This window comes from Taudactylus pleione, unplaced genomic scaffold (assembly GCF_031769625.1).
Source record: "Taudactylus pleione unplaced genomic scaffold, aTauple2 ptg000481l, whole genome shotgun sequence".
Taxonomy (NCBI): domain Eukaryota; kingdom Metazoa; phylum Chordata; class Amphibia; order Anura; family Myobatrachidae; genus Taudactylus; species Taudactylus pleione.
The window spans coordinates 2,150,286-2,163,045 of record NW_028284883.1 but is presented as its reverse complement, the minus strand read 5'-3'; the positions used below and the strand labels follow the sequence as shown (position 1 = coordinate 2,163,045).

General features: G+C 42.9%; 1 protein-coding gene across 1 annotated transcript in view; it reads left to right on the top strand.

Moving 5' to 3' along the window:
* Window positions 1-3,565: 3,565 nt before the first annotated feature.
* The window catches only part of LOC148502841 (cytochrome P450 2A13-like), a 71,821-nt gene continuing 62,626 nt past the window's right edge, over window positions 3,566-12,760 (top strand). Inside the window, exon 1 of the mRNA XM_088449296.1 lies at window positions 3,566-3,644. The gene's annotated coding sequence lies outside the window, so the exon portion shown is untranslated. The remainder of the gene's footprint in view (window positions 3,645-12,760) is intronic.

Here is a 12,760-nt window from a genome sequence, read left to right as displayed (position 1 = left end):
GCGACGAGACCCTTGTGGTAGGGTCTTGTTGCCGCAAGCCCAAGAGAGCTGAAAGCATGAGAGCCTAAAGCACTCCCACTGACATCACTTGTGATGTCAGTGGGGCCGTCCCCAGACGGTAGGTGTTCCCATGGGAACACCTCCGTCTGGGCAGCCATGCCCCCGGCCCACCCACCAAAGGGGGCGTGCTGTCACTCAGCATCGACAGCAAGCCCCCTTTGGTACGAGACCCGGAGCGATGGCTTGTGCGTCGCTATCCGGGTTTCGCGCATGCGCACGATGGAGCCGGCTCTGTCATGCGCATGCATACTGGGCCACCATCGACCCGCTTGCGAGCGCATAGTGCTCGCGAGCGGGTCTGAATCAGGCCCTCTATTCCCAAGTCTGAATCAGGCCCTGTGTTGTATCTGGTGACAATTTGAGCACAGAGAGTGGGAGGCAGGTCAGTCTCCAGCTCATCAATCAGCATTTCCAGGGTAAGCTTTACACTTTAATTGTGTGTAGTTACCTACCCCTGTTTTAGCCTTGAAAAGATCAGATCACCTTTGTAATTTGCCAGTAGTGTATACATGTTTTTAAGGTAAAGTTCAACATCTCAAATGTTATGTATAAACCAGGTAATGTGTTACCATAATTTGTTTGTGGCTTGCTTAGTTGTGTAGGACTTCTCCATTTCAAGCAACTTCATTTGATCTATCAGCATTGTAATATCCTTCTGCTAATGTGCAATAGGTTTGCTACCAACATTTTTAGAGGTAATGTTAATTTTAGGGTGGTCATTTGAAACTAACCTAGACCAATTTATAAGTATTACGCTACAAATATTTTATGTTAAAATAAATTAAGGAAAACACAAGCAACACTTTGTTCATTTCTCTTTATTGGAAATGTTTTTTGGTTATGTATTATCCATTGTTAAAATGCTCACATTCAATACAATCAAGTTTATTATTAGTCAAGTGGTGGCAATTTTTTATTTATATTAACCCTTCATTTGTTTTCTTCTAATCCTCAGCAATCTGATTGTGCCAAAAAGGTAAGTTGTTATGAGTTGTTTCCTTTTTTTTTTTGGTCCCAAAATTTTTTTGTGGGAGAAAAGTTAACTCCAAAAATATAAAACAGTGTGTATTGATTTCCAAGGCAACATGCACAATCCCCTTTGTGGCAGAAATGCGTTTACCAAACAACATTGTGTATAATCACTATAATGTTTTGCACATGTACACATAAGTATATTTGTTGTTTGGTCTAAAAAAGTGTAAATTCTTCAAAACATACATGACAAAAACACTTGCTTGCTCCATTAAGGTATGTGAAACACATACATATACCCACACAAACTTTACTTTCCATAATGTTTTAAAAATTTGTATATTTAAAGTGAAATGGTGGTCTATAAAAGTATAAAGCATATAAAAAATTGCACAACACAATTTACACGGTATTCATATGTTTGGTTTTGAACAAAAATTGGTGTAAACTTGTAAGACCACCACAACTGTACATTTACATATTTGTTTATTTTTTAACTTTGAAAGCATCATGCCAAACTTTCACATACGATGAATGCTTTGTGTTTGTGCCTAACATTTTTAATTTAAAACCTACCCCTAGGTGGGACTTTACCACCCCATGCTACTTGCATTCCACCTCTAGTGCATAGTGTCCATCTTGGTGGTGTGCTTGCAGGTGTATTTGTCGGGTAAGCGCCCTAAGATTTGTGTGCCAAAATTAACCATTGTGGCATTTATGTCACGTAGAGTAGTTTCTGGTTCTCAAGTAGATGCAAGAAAGTTGCATGAAAGCAGTTATTAGCTTCCTGATATCTTTCTTGATTTTCCTGCATCAATAAAAGTGTGTTTTCGAACCTACTATTGCCCTCTCTAATTTGCTGAATGCAGTTGGCCAATCGAGTGTGTTGTACTGTTTGACCCGACATGGGTTTGGAACACACATATTTTGATAATATACAGAAGGCTTTTAGACATCAGATCCCAACATAATTACATGTTTCAAGTCATGTAAACCATCAATATGCTACAAATGTTCTGATCTACCTTGCTTTAATGCTATATTTCCACATCCACCAAAATGTACGGGGTGTGCATTAATTAGTCAAACACAGTCAATGATATAACACAAGTTTAAAACTGTTTCCACACTTTGGGGTTTAGGTGTAAAAGTGTATGTGCTTTCTGAACTTTGAAAAAGGCTAGTAATATTTTTGTCCTTGTTTGTCATACTTATACAAAGTAAGAGCAACATCTCCACTTCAGAGGCCATGGACAAACATCTCGTTGTTTCTGCTATTTGTTTTGGTAAATGTATCAAGCAAGTTTAAACAAGTGCATCTAAATGTATTTATCAATCTTGCGTGTTCCTAATGCTTTAAACAATTAATACCCCCTCATTATGTCATCTGAACATTTACAAATGGCCTTCAGAGTAGGAGGTTTTGGGGTAATGTAACCAGGCCAGATGTTGTTTTTTAATGATAATTTGCATTAGTGTTTCTGAAGGATATTATACTAACATCTAAGTTACCTTTGTTTCTTTTATAGGGTCAACAGCTGTGTCTATTGTCATTTCCTAAATTTACATTTGAGTCTGAAATGGGATTTGCAACTTGGAACTTGGAAACTTAATCTACTTTGAAATGGTAATCCTAACCCTAATGTATTATATGTGGTATGTTAACTTGATACCTGAGGAAAATAATGAATATGGAGATTTAAATGTATGTTGCTTAGTTTTGAAATGTATCATGCACTTTTAAGGTAATCAAATTAATGTATGTTTAATGTCTGAAATTCTCAAAACAAGATGGTGTGTACCCATGCTGGTGTGTGTCCCCTCACCTATAAACAGTACCTTATTTGGCCATAACAGTACCCCTAAAAAAAAACCCAATACATTATAAAAATGCTAACTTTCTGATCCCTGGAAGCACTCAATTACAACACATTTCAAGATAAATATAAGTATGGGTAGACATAACTTTGGGGGACAACTACAAATGTTGGAGTGTGCAGTGTAATTGTTTCTTTACTGTAATCACAGACTCACCTTCCAGAAGTGGGGATTCTGGGCCAGAAGTCAGTTTCAGTGAGGACATTGTTGGACCGGTGCCTTGCTGTAGGTGTGTTGAGAAGGGTCATTTGTGCTTGAGGTATGGATTACAATAATTTACAAAGGCATGATTTCTCAAAGGCAGCTTAATATGTTGATGTGACAGTACAGTATTCTAATCTGGCAGATAATAATATAGTCACTTAATGTAGATTGTTACAATAGAATATATCACATTTGTTAATAAGCAGCTTAGCTGCAGATATGTTAATAAAAGCTTGAAAAAAATTCTACTTCATATCCAAAATATTTTTTTACAATGTGAATGTTTAAAAGATGGTTGTGGTTGTAAACATCTGCCATTAGTTACATTGTAGATTGCCTAACCCTCTAGTTTGGTCCGATGCCAGACTTTGAGCTCAGACCTGTTACTGGTGCATGCTGGGAGGTCTCAACAAGGGTAAACAAACACATAGCTTTAATTATGCCTGTACTTCAGATACCCGCAGCCTTGAGACAAAGAAGCTGAGTCGTCCTGAACTGTTGACTTCATAGGGACTAGCAGGCAGAGAGATGTAAGTTCTGCATGGGAATACTATTTTGATATTATTGCACTTGACACATTGCTTTTGTGCATGCATTTGGAATCTTTAAGATGTTCAACCTTACCTTGTTGTGACTTTCAATGCTGGAACAATGTTTTCATGATTTGATGTGATACCATCTTTAAAACTGGCTACTATGAAAATAGTACTACTCTGTTTCACTGTATTTCTGCAAGCAACTTGGAATGTCATTATACAGGTACGTATTGTTTGTGTGCCGAGATCCATGCACACGCAGTGAACAGAGGGCCGGGGAACGACCAAGCCATGGCTCTGCTTCAGAAGTCAGTGCATGCAGTGGCCCATGCTGTGCCCGAGAGTTCACAAGTGCAGCGGCAGCAGGTGGGAGTGATAGAGACATGAATGGGCAGTGACATATGTATGGAAGGAACAAAGAGAGCTATGAAAGTGGATTGAGGGATACAGGGCCCCATTTATTAATGATCGCTTTTGCATTGCGATCAGGACATGTCAGTACCGCTCATGATCACATTGCAAAATGCGATCATAACGGCCGGATGTATTAACTGGCAGATGCAGGGAGACGGGCTCCAAAAGGATCCCGTCCCAGCAATGTCTCCGGATTGCTCTCTGATCTGCTGCGCATGCGCAGTCCCATGGATTACACATGAGCAGCGCCCATTACTGGGGGAGGGTTCCAGAGGATCCCTCCGCCGGCTAGTTATGCGGTGTGTAGCCATAGGCTAGAGCAGCTAACGCCATCTTCAGATGGCATTAGCTGCTGGGGCCAATATCAGGAATGCATCACATTCCGGATATTTGTACATCTGGCAGCAACGCTTCCCCCATAGAAATCTATGGGGGAGGCGGCTGCCAGCAGGACTGGAGGGATCACAGCAGGTATCGGAGATATCTGCTGTGGTCCCTCCTTAATACTTCTGGGGAATACTTAATATTTGAGGTACTGTAAACCCCCGAAAATGTGTGTTTTCGGAAAATTTACCTCAAATATTCAATGATAAATGGGCCTCACAGTATGAAGGGGGCAATAACAACGTTATAGAGAGGTCAATTACAGACATTGATGGGCGGTGAGAGAGAAATAGAGGGGCAATGAGATATTAAGGGATTATGAAGTGTCACAGTATTATTACATGTCTATTAGGGTATGTTCAGCTTCAGTTGTTGACTTATTCAAAAACCATATAACTAGAGATGTGCAGTATAGTTTTACTGAAAATCAAACATATCCAAACTTAGGGGTTCCGAGTCGAATTGAGTTCCGGCCCGGATCACTTTTGTGGTTCTCAGTAGAACCTTTTTCTAGCTCAGGCCAGCTGTAAGTGCGGAACTCGGTTTTAAATACCAAATCTCGGTTTTGGATTGCATGTGAACAAATCCAAATTACATGATTTAGCAGATTTAATAGATTTTTTAAATAGATTTTAAAGAAATCAAAGACCAATCCAAATCCAACTCAAAATGCTTGAGGGTACATTTGCCAAAACTAGAACACTGGGGTCTATGCCAGTGCTCAAAGTGGGAATTTAGAGGTGGGGTTATGGAGATTGAATTCCCCCCCCTTGGGCCCCTGCTTCCATATCAACCCATTGTACATCTCACCCCACCCCCACACTTCTCCCTGCCTGCTCCCCTCTATCACACCCTGCCCTTCTCACTGATTCCCTATCTTCCCTCACCCCCTACAATACTAACTGCCTGCCTCCTTCTGTCTGCCCCTCTCTATATTCCCTCTCCCATCCTCCCCTTTCTCTACTTCCCTCTTACCTGCGTTGCTGGAATGGGGCTGCCAGGAGCCAGGAGTCTTTGTTTCTTCTGCAGTAGTGCGAGCCAATGAGAAGCTGCCACTGGGCAGCTTCTCATTGGCTGGCGGATGAGGAGCCCCGTGATTGGCTGGTGGCCACGAGCCCTGCGATTGGCTGGCGGCCGTAAGCCCCATGATTGGCTGGCAGCCAGTGTGCGCTGCTTACAATGCACCCGGGATCGGATGGCTGCTTTGTTCCAGCTACATGCCAGCCGCCGCTCGAGATGTGTCCCCTGCGGGACACATCTCTACACATTGCTGCCGCTGTTCCAGTGCTGGGATGCCATACTGCATCCCAGCGCTGGTGCATTCTCTTCTGCGGGTAAAATGAAGTGGGGCCGGGAAGTGGCGGTATGTCATACCGCCGTATTACGCCCCACTTCGACCATTGGTCTATACACATTTCTAAATATGACAAATATTTTGTAGATGTCAAAAGTTATTCAAAGCTACCAGTATCAGTAACTCTGGTATCTAACTGGAGCCTGATTTCCAACTTTTTCAGACTTTTTTTGTCTAAAAATTAAAAGAATATATATATATATATATATATATATATATATACACACACTTACTTCTCAGAAGCTGGTGGCAGTTTAAAGTCACAGGATAATGCAAGAGACAAGCCTAGGTAAACAGAGCAAAATTGATTCACTAATAATTAACAAATGGAAGTACACAGATTAATCAAAGTTTAAACCAGCAGACAGAGGGTTAGACAAAGCAGGAGCCAATAATCAGCATAGATCAAGTAAGCAAGGTTTACATTGTTCCCAGGAATGGAATGCAATCACCTAGTACTTACTGGCAGGTAAATTTCCAAATTATTGGAAGAGGCTTTAATTACTTGTACATGCATGTATTGGCAATCATAATGTAAGAAACTGCTTCTCTATCTATAGCCTCAGGCATGGATATCAAATGCCCAAAACTAGTGACTTAACCAGAGCCAAAACGTTATCGAAAGACTTGTATTTGACACAACACAATTCCTTTTTTTTTCACCCAGACTCACATTGTTAATGTAAGAACCAGCAGGATAAGAAAGATGTTGAATCAGCCTAATCTTATCTGATGCCTTCTTACTGGGGTGGCATTGATTGGGGAAAGCACTAGGTCCAACAGAAAAGGAAAGGCGAAGGGCCAAATTATGCTTCCCAGTCTTTTTTATTTCATCAATTTCTCCTTCACTCTATGGGACAACTGAAAAGCTGAGTGCCATGGTCCTCACGTGCACAGGTGATGGCACCTCACTTAGTACTGCCATTCAAAGCTATACGGCAGGCATGTGCACCACAAGCACCACGAGTGCACATGTTTGAGGGGCAAAGTCCTCAGTCAGTAATACAAGTAGACGTGTCAAAAATTACATAGTGCCCTGCTAGGGCACTGTCCACTCTTTAAGGCATAACACCAGCCCTGGGGTGAGCGGAGAGAGGCAATTTGTGCAAGCCTCAGAAAACTGCACTGTGTAGGTACTGTACATCTGGCAGCACACTAGCAGGATGTGTGACAGTAAGTCACACCATGACATCCTTACAACCAAAGGTAATAATGTGCCTTCTTATTTCTACCTAAAATCAATACAAAAAGAGTGTATCCGAACAGAGGGCCTGATTCAGAGCCAGACGCTCTGACCAGAGCGCTCGCTCTGAATCAGGGCCCTCCTACCTAAACTTGGAGCGGCCTCCTGGCCGCTCGCATAGCTGTGGGTGATGACCCACAGCATATGCGAGCGGCCAAAATGATGGTCAAGACCAATGCGACCATCGGGCTTGCGACGAGACCCTGCGGTAGGGTCTCGGTGACCACCCCCGGGGTTTAGTACAAAATAGAGCCCGCCGTCAAACCGCCACCAAACCACCGGGGTTTAGAACAGAATAGAACCCACCACCAAACCACCGGGGTTTAGAACAGAATAGAGCCCGCTGTCAAACCGCCACCAAACCACCGGTGTTTAGAACAGAATAGAACCCTCCATCAAACCGCCGGGGTTTAGAACCAGCCGCTTAGTAAATTTTGCCCTTGGAGTCTTAACCAGTGGTTGAAGTGGGAATTTTGAAGTGGTGGTATGGAAACGTACTGGCATGAGCAAAAAAATGGGCATGGCTATGTGTCATGAGGGAGTGGCTACTAAAAATGGGGGGGTCATGCATAGATCTCTCATTCCTTCCTTTCTTCTCTCACCCTTTTCCACTCTCAATCCTCTTAAACACATACTGTAGGCATCCTCTGCAGAAAATAAATAGGAGGCTGCAGCTGTCCTGCAAGTTACTGTGGCCCATGGGGGGTTGCATCTGTTACTGGCCAGCGGCCGGGGGTCATGGCTGTTACCGGCCACAATTCATGCTACAGGGGCCCGGGGAACGTGTTGGCTGATACTGGCTAGCAGCTGGGGATCGTGGCTGTTACCAGCTGCAGCAGCAGTGCACTTTTCGTGAGCCGGGAGAGGTGGCAGCTCTTACTGGCAGCACCAGCAAGCCACCTTCAAGCCTATACAAACTGACGGCACCGGCGGGAGAATGGGCACTGGTAGGAGAACAGGCACTGGTGGGTGCGTGGGTGGGTGGCAGTACACTGCCAGTTCCAAACTCCTGTGGCTGGCTTTAGGTTTAGGGGCTGTCCTCCTGTAACAGCCTGTGAGCACTAGTGATGGGTAGTACACGAATGATCAGTTCAAAATGAACTAGTTAACTCCATTCACAGCTCTGGCAAAGATCAGTTCATCAAGAGCTAAAACAAGTGGGAGAAGTTAGCCACAGTGACAGCTCCATTAGGCATGAGCCAGTACTGCTTAATGACCAGAGATGGCACTGCTATGCTCAGACTTTGTGAGGGCTATGTGTGTGCAGCTCAGTGAACTAGATTGTCATGACAGATGAGTCATTCTTCTGGCAACTAGTTCGATTAGATCAGTGACTCATGTGGAGCTGATTGAAATAGATTGTCATGATGACTCATTAAGTCATTCTCCTGGCATATAGGTCAGTAGTTCAAAAGTCACATGATACATTCCCCTTCAGCTCTCTCACATGCAGTCATTATGAATCAGTACTGCTAAACTAACACAGGGGGCACTGCTGTGATCAGACATATGCATTGTTTGGATCTGAAGTATATTGTCAGGATTAATTCTCCTAGTATATTAATTCACAATATACACTCCTAATCTTCATAAGACACAGTGCTGAGTGCTGCATGCTATATAGTGTAGTTCTTTTTACTCCACAAGACATAGGGGGAGATATATCAAACCTTCAAGAGAGATAAAGTGGAACCTGTCAGCTTCTGTCATTTTATAGACTATGCTTGAGACCATCCCCATATTTTTATGTGGAGGCTGTAATCCCTCCTGCCCTATTGTTAATCTACAGTAGCTCTGGTGTGCATTAAGTGACATTAATGAGTGCAATTAAAAAATGAGTCAGAGGTGTTTTCCTTCTAATTACTGTATTTTAAAAGAAAAAAAAGTGACACATTACAATACTCTGAATTTGGGTCTCTCTCACTTGTATATTATGGAAATAAAAATGATAACAACAATGAAATTAACATTGCAGAGATAAACATGTCACTACTACTAGTAGTTTGTTATATATTGCTTTTTTAAAATATTAAAAGTTCAGACATATTAAACACAGCTAATCACTTGAACAAGACTATGAGGGGTATTCAATATGAAACGTTAACTTCACTGCCGAAGTTAATGTTTCATATAGGAGTTTTTACCTGCGTTAAAGTATCGGGCCCGCTCCCGCTTATCCCCGTATTCAATATAAAATTAACGAAAACGGGAACCTCCGAAGTTGGATTTGCGTAAAGTTACGAATTTTTCCTTAAAAAAAATGTAAGACCCCCTAAAGTTGTAAAAACATGGGGATCACTATGGGTACCCCCGTTTTAGCCTTTAATTGAAAGTCGGGGATTTAAATAGCCGCAGCAGGCGTTTTTTTCCCGACATTGAAGAAGTGTTGCAGAAGAGCACTTAGGTTATTTTTTTCGTTGTTTTAAGTGGTCCCATCAAATTTGGGGTACATGAAAATGGGTACTAGCATATTTTTAAGTCCCTAAAGTAAGTTTTTAAAAATTCTGCATTTGTGCACCTGCCGCTATAAATCTATTCTTCAAAACACCTGCTGCATACATGCAGAATAGCCATGAACCTATTTCCCTATTGTTAATCAATTTTTTCCCATTTTTTTTTTCACCCCAATTTTAAAATTAATTTTTTGGGGTGTCCCTATTTTTTTTTTTTTACTTTTTTTGACACAGTTCTTTTTTAAATGTCATTCCCAGGGGTGCAGGCTATTTTTTTTAAGCCTGCACCCCTAAACCCCAATTCTGCACTTTTTTTCGACACCTATTAAAAAACGGGGATAACTTTTCACCATTTATCAAAGACTTTTCAAAACTGCGAAAAGTCTTTGAAATTGAATATGGTGTAAAAGTAAAACCTCCGATAATGACGTCATACCTCCGATATTAACGCAAAAATGGACTTATCGCTCCCATATTGAATACCCCTGCAAGACTCACCTAATGAGCTAATAGTTGAAATCCCTACTGTTTGTGTAATACACTAGTTCTATGTTCCCAAACACTTCTCTCACCAGTGTTTCAGAGCCAGTGAAAAAATTACCTAAATGTACTACATGAACTGATCATTTGAACTATTCTTTTCTGTGAACTAGATCATAATGAACTGATCACTAATATGAACTAGATTCCCATCTCTAGTGAGCACTGTAGTGTATCAGTCACTGACAGATGGGCAGAGGTATGTAGCTTCCCCGCACAGCACTGAAGCCACACCTCCGCCCTCTGTCCCTGCATCATGGCATACCGGCACACTTCAAGCACTGGTCTTAACCCTATGTATGAATTTGCAGTCACAGACACGCCCCCAAATGGTAATGAGATGCCTACATTTAACTCGCTACCCCCCGGATGCTGCCCACAAATGCTCCTTGTCTGTCAATAACACTGTGCAGTCGTTAATTAAACTTGGTGCATCCGCTCTGTGACTCATACAGGTTCGGTAGGGGATGCCAGCACTCGGGATCCCAGCTGTCAGAATCCCTATGCTGGCATCCCAACAGGGCTAGCATACCGACACTTGTTGTTTGGTATGCTAACCCTCCCTCTCTCCCGACCCTAACCCTAATACAGATTCAAATGCAAAATCAAAACATGAAGATGAATCTGACCCAAAACCAATACACGGGGGTCGGCACATATCTCTATTTATAGTAGGAATGAGCAGGTTCGGAATTCTGAAATCCGAACCCCCCCAAGCCCCCCGATCCTAGCCAGGAATCGAGTCTGGCTCAGGTTTTCCCACCAGACTTGGTTCCCGAAATGAGGCAAAACGTCATCATCCCGCTGTCGGATTCTTGTGGGTTTTGGATTCTATAAAGGTCTTGTGATTGCCGCCATTTTTCATTCCGGCTGTGGAGTGTGCAGAGTTACAGAGCTGGGAGCTCAGTGTTGTGTCTGTGTTAGTTATAAAAATAAAAAATAATAAAGTACTGCTGGTTACTGTGCAGAGGGAGGGAGGGAGCTGACGCTGACCATAGGGGCTGGCTGGCTACTGTTGTCCATATACAATACTGTACATAGGGGCTGGCTACTGTTGTCATTGTCCATATAGGGGATGGCTGTTGTCTTGACCATAGAGGCTGGCTGGCTGTAGTGCTCTGTTGTCCAGGGGGTGTTCTGTCCTTCGGGGGTGCTCTCTTCACCCACCCCAGTGTGAAAAGGTGGGCTGGCTGGCTACTGTTGTCCACATACATAGGGGCTGGTTGGCTACTGTTGTCCTTGTCCATATATTGGCTGGCTGTTGTCCTGTCCATAGGGGTTGGCTGGCTGTAGTGCTGTGTTGTCCAGGGGGTGCCCTGTCTGCTGTAGGGGTGCGCTCATACAAATAATTTTTACAGTGGCTGCCTTGTCTGCAGTAGGGGGTACACTCATACAAATAATTTTTACAGGGGCTGTCCTGTGGGTTGTATGCTGCCCTTCATCAAAATACTTTTTACAGGGGCTGTCCTCGACAAAAGTCCAAGAAAGATGACAGTTTGCCTCTTTCTGAGACCTGGTTTTTGGCGGGAAAAATCTGAACTTGGTGGGAAAATCCGAACTAATCCGAGCCTGCACATTCCTAGTCTCTGCTACTGTGGTATCTCTCCTTTTGATAAGGATGAGGGCTATGGCTTATACTGGATCGGTGGCTGGAAGAGGAATCATATCTGTGTGGGGGAGAATGATTGGATCCGTCACTGTACCAACTTTGGTGAGGCGGATAATGTGAAGGCGAGAAACTGTGTTGGGCCATCATTGCTGTGCTGGATCCATGAGGGGTTTCCGACCTATAGAAGTTATTCGTCATTGCTTCTTTTTGAAGATTGTCTGGAGAAGAGTAAGATATCTGATAGTTTGGAACAGGAGGTGAAGTTCAGAGTATTTCGTGAACTTCCCATTGCCATCATGCCCGCGGTCATGTGTTGATGGACTGATTCCAGTAAAACTGCTATTTCCTTGTGGTGAGTAGGCTGTGCCATTTGCTTCTGCGGAGCCATGGCTGCTTCCTGATCTAAATTGAATTTTCAGCGGCCTCCCAAAGAGTTTGATTCCATTTAACAAACTCATTCCATAGGGAACAGACTCATGTTTGAAATTGACAAATGCAAATTGTTTCGACTTTCCATCCTTGTCATTTGGAATTTTAATCTTAATTGCAGGACCAGCCTGCCGAAACAGCTCGAAAAGTATCTCCTTGGTGGCCCTGGGATCTAAGTTCCCCACGAACAGCGTCTTATCAGCCTTGGCAGTGCCCATCTCTCTCCTGAGTCCTGTCCTGTGTGCCCAGCAGCAGCAGTCGATGGGTGACGTAATAAGTCGCCACGCAGTGCCTTTTGGGGACAAGTTTTTCAAACTGCCATCCTGTCTGCTACTGCAGTGACACTCCTAGATGGGCCACGTGTTTGTGCCACCCACTTGTGTCGTTTGGCATAGTCATCCAGCTACGTCGGTGCAAACTTTCGGCCTAAAAAAATATTGTGAGGTATTCAGAATGGACTGGAAATGAGTGGAAATTAATGTTATTGAGGTTAATAATAGCGTAGGAGGAAAAAAAAAATTCTGTGATTTTAGCTGTTTTTAAGCTTTTTTCCAAAAAAATACAGATCCAAAACACAAAACCCGGAAGGGTGATTTTGGCAAAACCAATCCAGATCTAAAACCCGAAGAAAGATCCAGATCCAAAACCAAAACACAAAATACAAAAAGTGGCTGGTGCACACCC